The sequence below is a fragment of the Cryptomeria japonica genome, chromosome 2, assembly GCF_030272615.1.
Source record: "Cryptomeria japonica chromosome 2, Sugi_1.0, whole genome shotgun sequence".
Classification (NCBI taxonomy): Eukaryota; Viridiplantae; Streptophyta; class Pinopsida; order Cupressales; family Cupressaceae; genus Cryptomeria; species Cryptomeria japonica.
In genome coordinates, this window is record NC_081406.1 from 432319387 (window position 1) to 432327187 (window position 7801).

General features: G+C 57.8%; 2 non-coding genes across 2 annotated transcripts; both read right to left on the reverse strand.

The window, feature by feature from the left end:
• Positions 1 to 2533: 2533 nt before the first annotated feature.
• Positions 2534 to 2652, reverse strand: LOC131031651 (5S ribosomal RNA). Its single transcript, XR_009103095.2, has one exon. It is a non-coding gene; the product is annotated as a 5S ribosomal RNA (ribosomal RNA).
• Positions 2653 to 6072: 3420 nt separating this feature from the next.
• Positions 6073 to 6191, reverse strand: LOC131031942 (5S ribosomal RNA). Its single transcript, XR_009103340.2, has one exon. It is a non-coding gene; the product is annotated as a 5S ribosomal RNA (ribosomal RNA).
• Between the last annotated feature and the right edge of the window lie 1610 nt (positions 6192 to 7801).

Below are 7801 nucleotides of genomic sequence, written 5' to 3' on the forward strand. Positions count from 1 at the left end.
GGTGGGCACCATGGTGCGCACCAATGAGCGCTCTGAATTGTGCTCCAAGGTGCGGCGTGCATGAAGTCAGAGCCTGGTTTGTCCTGGGTGCGCACCTCGCGTGCACCTTCACCGCGGTGGGCACCTTGGTTGGGTTGTGCACCTTGGTGGACACCATGGCGTGCACAAAGTCAGAGCCCAGTTTGCCCCAGGTGTGCACCTCGCATGCACCTTCGCTGAGGTGGGCACCTCGGTGTGCACACCTCAGCTGGGTTGCGCACCCTAGTGGGCACCATGGTGCGCACCAAGGAGCACTCCAAAGTGTGCTCCAAGGTGCGGCGTGCACAAAGTCAGAGCCCAATTTGCCCCAGGTGCACACCTCGCATGCACCTTTGCCGTGGTGGGCACCTTGGTGTGCACACCTTGGCTGGGTTGCGCACCTTGGTGGGCACCATGGAGTGTTCCGAAGTGTGCTCCAAGGTGTGCACCATGGCCCTCCAAGGTGCTCCAAGGTGCGCAGCATGGCGTGCATGAAGTTGGAGCCCAGTTTGCCACAAGTGCACACCTCGCGTGCAACTTCACCAGGGTGGGCACCTTGGTGTACACCTCACATGCACCTTCGCCAGGGTGGGCACCTCGGTGCACACCTCATGTGCACCTTCACTAGGGTGGGCACCTCGGTGCGCACATCTTCTCAATGTTTTTTTGTCTTTTCTAGAAATTGGTGAAGGCAGCGCATCAAAGGTGCGCACCTCAGTGTGCTCCAAGGTGTGAACCTGGGAGCACTCTGAGGTGCATACGAAGTCAAAAGTCGGGTTAATTGCCTTGTTTTCCCCAGGTGCACTCCGAGGTGTGCAACACCTTGGCTGGGTTGCGCACATTGGTGGGCACCATGGTGTGCACCAAGGAGTGCTTCGAAGTGTGCTCCAAGGTGCGGCGTGCACGAAGTCAGAGCCCGGTTTGCCCCGGGTGTGCACCTCGCGTGCACCTTCGCTGCGGTGGGCACCTTGGTGCGCATACCTTGGTTGGGTTGCACCCCTTGGTGAGCACCATGGTGCATACCAAGGAGCGCTCTGAAGTGTGCTCCAAGGTGCGGCGTGCACGAAGTCGAAGCCTGGTTTGCCCCGGGTGCGCACCTCACGTGCACCTTCGCCAGGGTGGGCACCTCGGTGCACACACCTCGGCTGGGTTGCACGCCCTGGTGGGCACCATGGTGCACACCAAGGAGCACACTAAAGTGTGCTCCAAGGTGTGGCATGCATGAAGTCAGAGACTGGTTTGCCCAGGGTGCGCACCTCACATGCACCTTCATCATGGTGGGCACCTTGGTGCGCACACCTTGGCTGGGTTGCGCACCTTGGTGGGCACCATGGAGTTCTCTTAAGTGTGCTCCAAGGTGTGCACCATGGCCCTCCAAGGTGCTCCAAGGTGCGCACCAAGGTGTGCAGCATGGCGTGCATGAAGTCAGAGCCTGGTTTACCCCGGGTGTGCACCTCGCGTGCACCTTCCCCAGGGTGCGCACCTCGGTGCACACACCTTCTCAATGTTTTTTTGCCTTTTCTAGAAATTGGTGAAGGCAGTGCATCAAAGGTGCACACCTCGGTGTGCTCTGAGGTGCAAACCCGAGAGCGCTCCAAGGTGCACACGAAGTCGGATGTCGTGTTAATTGCGCTTCGAGGTGCGCAACATCAGTGCGCACCAAGGAGAGCTTTGAAGTGTGCTCCATGGTGCACACGATGGCATGCACCTCTAGTGCTCACGAAGTCAAAGCTTGGTTTGCCTAGGGTGTGCACACCTTGGCTGGGCTGCGCACCTTGGTGGGCGTCATGGTGCACACCTTTGCTGTGCGCGAAGTCGGAAGTTGGGTTAATTGTCTAGTTTTCCCCAGGTGCGCACCTTGCGTGCACCTTCGCTAGGGTGGGCGCCTTGGTGCGCACACCTTGGCTAGGCTGCGCACTAGGGTGGGCACTCGGGCGTGCACACCTTGGCACCCACGTTTCCTTCAAATTTTTTTTTTTTTAATTAACAATCTCTCAAGTGGGAAATTCTATAATCAATTTTTTTTGCCTTTTCAAGAAACTTTTGAATGAAGCGCATCATTGGTGTGCACCAAGGAGCACTCTGAAGTGTGCTCCAAGGTGCGCACCTCTGGTATGCTCAAAAGTGCTCTCCAGCTACGTGCACCTGCCCTGGGCGTGCACCCGGCCCCGCCCAGCTTTGCTCACCTGTCCTAAGCGTCTAGTGCGAAACCTTAGAGTAAGAAACATCGTTGTGCACCTTGGCCAACATGCGCAACTCGATCGAGCGCACATTGGCTGAGGTGCACACCGATTTCACCTAGGTGCACGTGCAGCACCTCGAGCGCACCAGGGTGTGCGCACAATGCTTGAGTTGCACCATGGCCTGTGTGCTCGGGGCACTCGGGTGCACGCTCAGTGTTGCCCCCGTGCACGCGATAGTGCGGGCACCACGCCCCAGCCCGGCCCCGACAAGAATGCAAATAGGCAAAAGGTTAATTCAAATAGCATTGCGATGCCCGATGAAAAACTAAAAAAGGGTGCAACACCGGGACTTCCTGGGAGGTCACCCATGCCAGTACTACTCTGGCCTAAGTGCGCTTAACTACGGAGTTCTGATGGGATCTGGTGCACTAACGCTGGTATGATCGCACTCGTTATGAGCTTGTCACAAACCGTGACCCACGTGCGAATCCACCTCAGCCACCCACCCCTGCCGAGGTGCACACCCTCCCTCGCTAAGTGCGCCCCATTCACCAAGTTTGAACCCTGCCCGGGTGCACGCACCTCGCTTGGGTGTCGGGTGTGCACCCGACGCGGCCTACATGCGTCCACCTGGACGGGGCATCATGTGTGCACTCGACCCGGCCTGGGTGCGCACCTGACCCACCCAAGTGCGCTCAGTGTCCCATCTGCTCCGTGGTGCCCGCACACCACATCGGGCGCAATGACTTGCGCTCACATGTGGGCCAAGTGCACCCTGGTGCATGTTTGGGGCATCTCGGGTGCACGCTCGATCTTGCCCCGGTGCACCAAAGTGCTTGGTTTGCCCCGGGTGCACACCTGGTGCACTCCAAAGCGGGGTTATTGGAGCACCCCCTCTATTTTTGTTTGAGCATTTGCTGGGGTTTCTTGCATTGGGGCTTCCCAGGCTCGGTTGTTGGGTGTGCACCCACCCTGGCGTGCACAAAGTCAGAAGTTGGGTTAATTGCCCGGTTTGCCCCGGGTGCCAACCTTTGCCAGGGTGGGCACCTTGGTGCGGACACCTTGCCTGGGCTACGCACCAGGGCGGGCTCAAGATGTCACCTTGCCTTTTCTGGAAATTAGTGAAGGTAGCGCATCAAAGGTGTGCACCTCGCTGCCCAACTTGGTGTGCTCTGAGGTGCCCACCATGGTGCGCAACACTGGTGCAAACCCGAGAATGCTCTGAAGTGTGCTCCAAGGTGTGACATGCATGAAGTCGGAGCCTAGTTTGCCACGGGTGCGCACCTCGCGTGCACCTTTGCTGGGGTGGGCACTTTGGTGCACACCTTGGCTGGGTTTGCCCCGGGTGCGCTTCGAAGCGGGGTTATTGGAGCGCCCCCTCTTTTTTTGTCAGAGCGTTTGGTGGGGTTTCTTGCATTGGCTCTTCCGAGGCCTGGTTGTAGGGTGCGCTCCCACCCTAGCGCGCATGAAGTTGGAAGTTGTGTTAATTGCCTGGGTGCGCACCTTCGCTAGGGTTGGCACCTTGGTGCGCACACCTTGCCTGGGCTGCACACCAAGGCGAGCTCAAGATGGCACCCGCATTCCATTTGTTTCACTATCTTTCAAAACAAAAATTTTAAAATCTCATTTTTTTTTGCCTTTTTTGGAAATTAGTGAAGGCAGCACATCAAAGGTGCGCACCTCACTGCCCACCTTGGTGTGCTCTGAGGTGCCCACCACAATGCGCAATGTTGGTGCAAACCCAGGAGTGCCCTGATGTGTGCTCCAAGGTGTGGTGTGCACGAACTCAAAGCCCAGTTTGCCTTGGGTGTGCACCTCGCGTGCGCCTTCGCCGGGGTGGGCACCTTGGTGCGCACACCTTGGCTGGGTTGCGCACCCTGGTGGGAACCATGGTGCGCACCAAGGAGCACTCTTAAGTGTGCTCCAAGGTGCATCATGCATGAAGTCAGAGCCCGGTTTGCCCCTGGTGCGCACCTCGCGTGCACCTTCACCGTGGTGGGCACCTTGGTGCGCACACCTTGGCTGGGTTGCGCGCCCTAGTGGGCACCATGGTGTGCACCAAGGAGAGCTCTAAAGTGTGCTCCAAGGTGCGACATGCACGAAGTCGGAGCCTGGTTTGCCCTGGGTGTGCACCTTTGCCACGGTGGGCAACTTGGCTGGGTTGCGCGCCTTGGTGGGCACCATGGTGCGCACCATGGCGTGCACGTAGTCGGAGCCCGGTTTGCCTCGGGTATACACCTCACATGCACCTTCATCAGGGTGGGCACCTTAGTGTGCACACCTTGGCTGGGTTGCGCGACCTTGTGGGCACCATGGTGCATACAAGGGAGCGCTCCGAAATGTGCTCCAAGGTGCGGTGTCCACAAAGTCGGAGCCCGGTTTGCCCCGGGTGCACACCTTGCATGCAGCTTCACCGCGGTAGGCACCTTGGTGCGCACACCTTGGCTGGGTTACGCACCTTGGTGGGCACCTTGGAGAGCTCCGAAGTGTGCTCCAAGGGGAGCATCATGGCCCTCCAAGGTGCTCCAAGGTGTGTACCAAGGTGCGCAGCATGGTGTGCATGAAGTCAGAGCCCGGTTTGCCCTGGGTGCACACCTCGCATGCACCTTCACTAGGGTGGGCACCTCGGTGCGCACACCATCTCAATGTTTTTTTGCCTTTTCTGGAAATTGGTGAAGGCAGTGCATCAAAGGTGCACACCTCAATGTGCTTTGAGGTGCGAACCCAGGAGCTCTCCAAGGTGCGCATCAAGTCGAAATTCAGGTTCATTGCCTTGTTTTCCCCAGGTGTGCTCCAAGGTACGCAACATCGGTGCACACCAAGGAGTGCTCCGAAGTGTGCTCCAAGGTGCGCACGATGGCATGCACCTCTAGTGCAGATGAAGTCAGAGCTCTATTTGCCTGGGGTGCATGCACCTTGGCTAGGCTGCGCAGCTTGGTGGGTGCCATGGTGCACTCAAGTGTGCACCAAGGTTCGCTCTGAAGTGTCCTCCAATGTGCGCCTGTTTTGTGTGCTCCAGGGTGCGCACCAGAAGTTGGAGCTCGGTTTGCCCTGGGTGCGCACCTTCGCCAGGGTGCGCACCTTGTTGTGCACACCTTGGCTAGGCTGTGCACCTTGGTGGGCACCATGGTGCGCTTCGAGGTGCCCAAGATTGGTGCGCACCAAGGAGCACTCTGAAGTGTGCTCCAAGGTTCGCACCTCTCATGCACTTCGAAGTGCGCACCATGGCGCGCACCTTGGGTGCGCACAAAGTCAGAAGTTGGGTTAATTTTTCAGTTTGCCCCGGGTGCGCAGCTTGCATGCACCTTCGCCAGGGTGGGCATCTTGGTGCGCACACCTTGGCTGGGCTGCACACCAGGGTGGGCACCCGGGAGTGCACACCTTGGCACCCGTGTTTCCTTCAAAAAAAATATTTTTTTTTGACAATCTCTCAAGTGGGAAATTCTATAATCTCAATTTTTTTTGCCTTTTTAGGAAACTTTTGAATGGAGCACATCATTTGTGTGCACCAAGGAGCGCTCCAAAGTGTGCTCCAAGGTGCGCACCTCTGGTGCGCTCCAAAGTGCTCTCCAACTACGTGCACCTACCTAGGGTGGGCACCCGACACCGCCCAGCTTCGCTCACCTGTCCCAGGCATCTAGTACAAAACCTTAGAGTAAGAAGAATCACTATGCACCTTGGCCAATGTGCGGGACTTGACCGAGCGCGCACTGGCTGAGGTGCACACTGATTTCACCTCGAGTGCATGCTCAGTGTCGCACCGACGCACGTGGTAGTGCGGGCAACGCGCCTCAGCCCGACCCCGACGAGAGTGCAAATAGGCAAAAGGTTAATTCAAATAGCATTGCGACGCCCGATGAAAAACTAAAAAAGGGTGCAACACTGGGACTTCCTGGGAGGTCACCCATCCCAGTACTGCTCCGGCCCAAGCGTGCTTAACTACGGAGTTCTGATGGGATCTGGTGCACTAACGCTGGTATGATTGCACCCGTTATGAGCTTGTCGCAGTTTGTACTTAGCAACCTACGACCCATGTGCGAATCCACCCCGACCACCTACCCCCGCTGAGGTGCACACCCTCCCTCTCCAAGCGCACCCCATTCACCAAGTGTGAACCCTACTCGGGTGCGCGCACCTCGCCCGGGCGTCAGGTTTACACCTGGCCCGCCCTACTTGCGTGCACTTGGATAGGGCGTCTTGTGCGCACTCGACCTGCCCAAGTGCGCACAGTGTCCCGTCTGCACTGCGGTGCCCGCACACCACCTCGGGCGCAATGACTTGCGCTCACATGTAGGCCGAGTGCACCCTGGTGCATGTTCGGGGCACCTCGGGTGCACGCTCAATCTTGCCTCGGTGCACCAAGGCGCTCGGTTTGCCCCTGGTGCGCACCCAAAATAGGGATCGAGCACCAAAAAAAGTTTCGGGATGCAAAATGGGACCCAAGGACCAAAAATGCATTCCAAGACCCATGATGGGTCCACGAGAACAAAAATGTGTTCCGAGATGCAATAAACAAATATTGGTTTTTAGGAGAAGAAACATGCTCTAATGCCCAAAATGAGAATCGACCCCGAAAAGGCCACAGGCCAAAAGTGGGATGCGAGACAAAAATAAATGGGACTCAAGGACCAAAATTGGGTTCCTAGGTTGAAGACAGGGCAACCAAACAAGAAATGACCTCTGAGGCTCGAAATGAGTCCTGACGACTAAAACTAAACAGGAAGCACACCTTGGCACCCACTCACCCTGGCACCCAACCTCACACCCAACTTAGCACCTTTGAACCCACATTGGCACTCACCCTGACCCTGGCACCTTCGAACCCACATTGGCACTCACCTTGACCCTAGCACCCACCTTTGTACTCACCTTGGGACCCACCCTGGCTCCCACCCAGACACCCACCTTGGATCCTTGGCACCCACCCCGACACCCACCTTGGCACGCAACTTGGCTACTTGCCACCCACCTTGGCTCCTTGACGCCTACCCCAAAAACCACCCCGTGACCCACCTTCACACCCACCCTATGACCCACCTTGGCACACACCTTAGTACCCACCCTAGCACCACCCCGTGACCCACCTTGGGCAGTGCCCACCTTGGCACCCACCTATCCTAGCACCCAGCTTGTTACCGGCCTTGGAACCCATCCTCACACCCATCTTGGCCAGGGTGGGTGCGCACCCATCCTAGCACCCACATTGTGACACACCTTGGAACACACCCTGTGACCCACGCACCCTAGCACCCACCTTGGCACCCACCTTGTGAGCCACCTTGGCACCCACCTTGGAACCCAACCTAGCAACTTGGCACCCACCCCGTGACCCACCTTGGCATCCACCATAGCAGTCGCCCACTTGGCACCCACCTTGGAACCCAACTTGGCACCCACCTTGGCACCCACCCTAACACTTGTGCACCCACCTTACCACTCACCCTATCACCGACCCATCCTAGCACCCAAGCTGTGATGCACCTTAGCACCCACCCTGGCACCTTTGCACCCTAGCACTCACCCATCCTAGCACCTAACCTGTGACCCACCTCAACACTTACCCTCGCACCCACCTTGGAACCCAACCTAGCACCCACCCA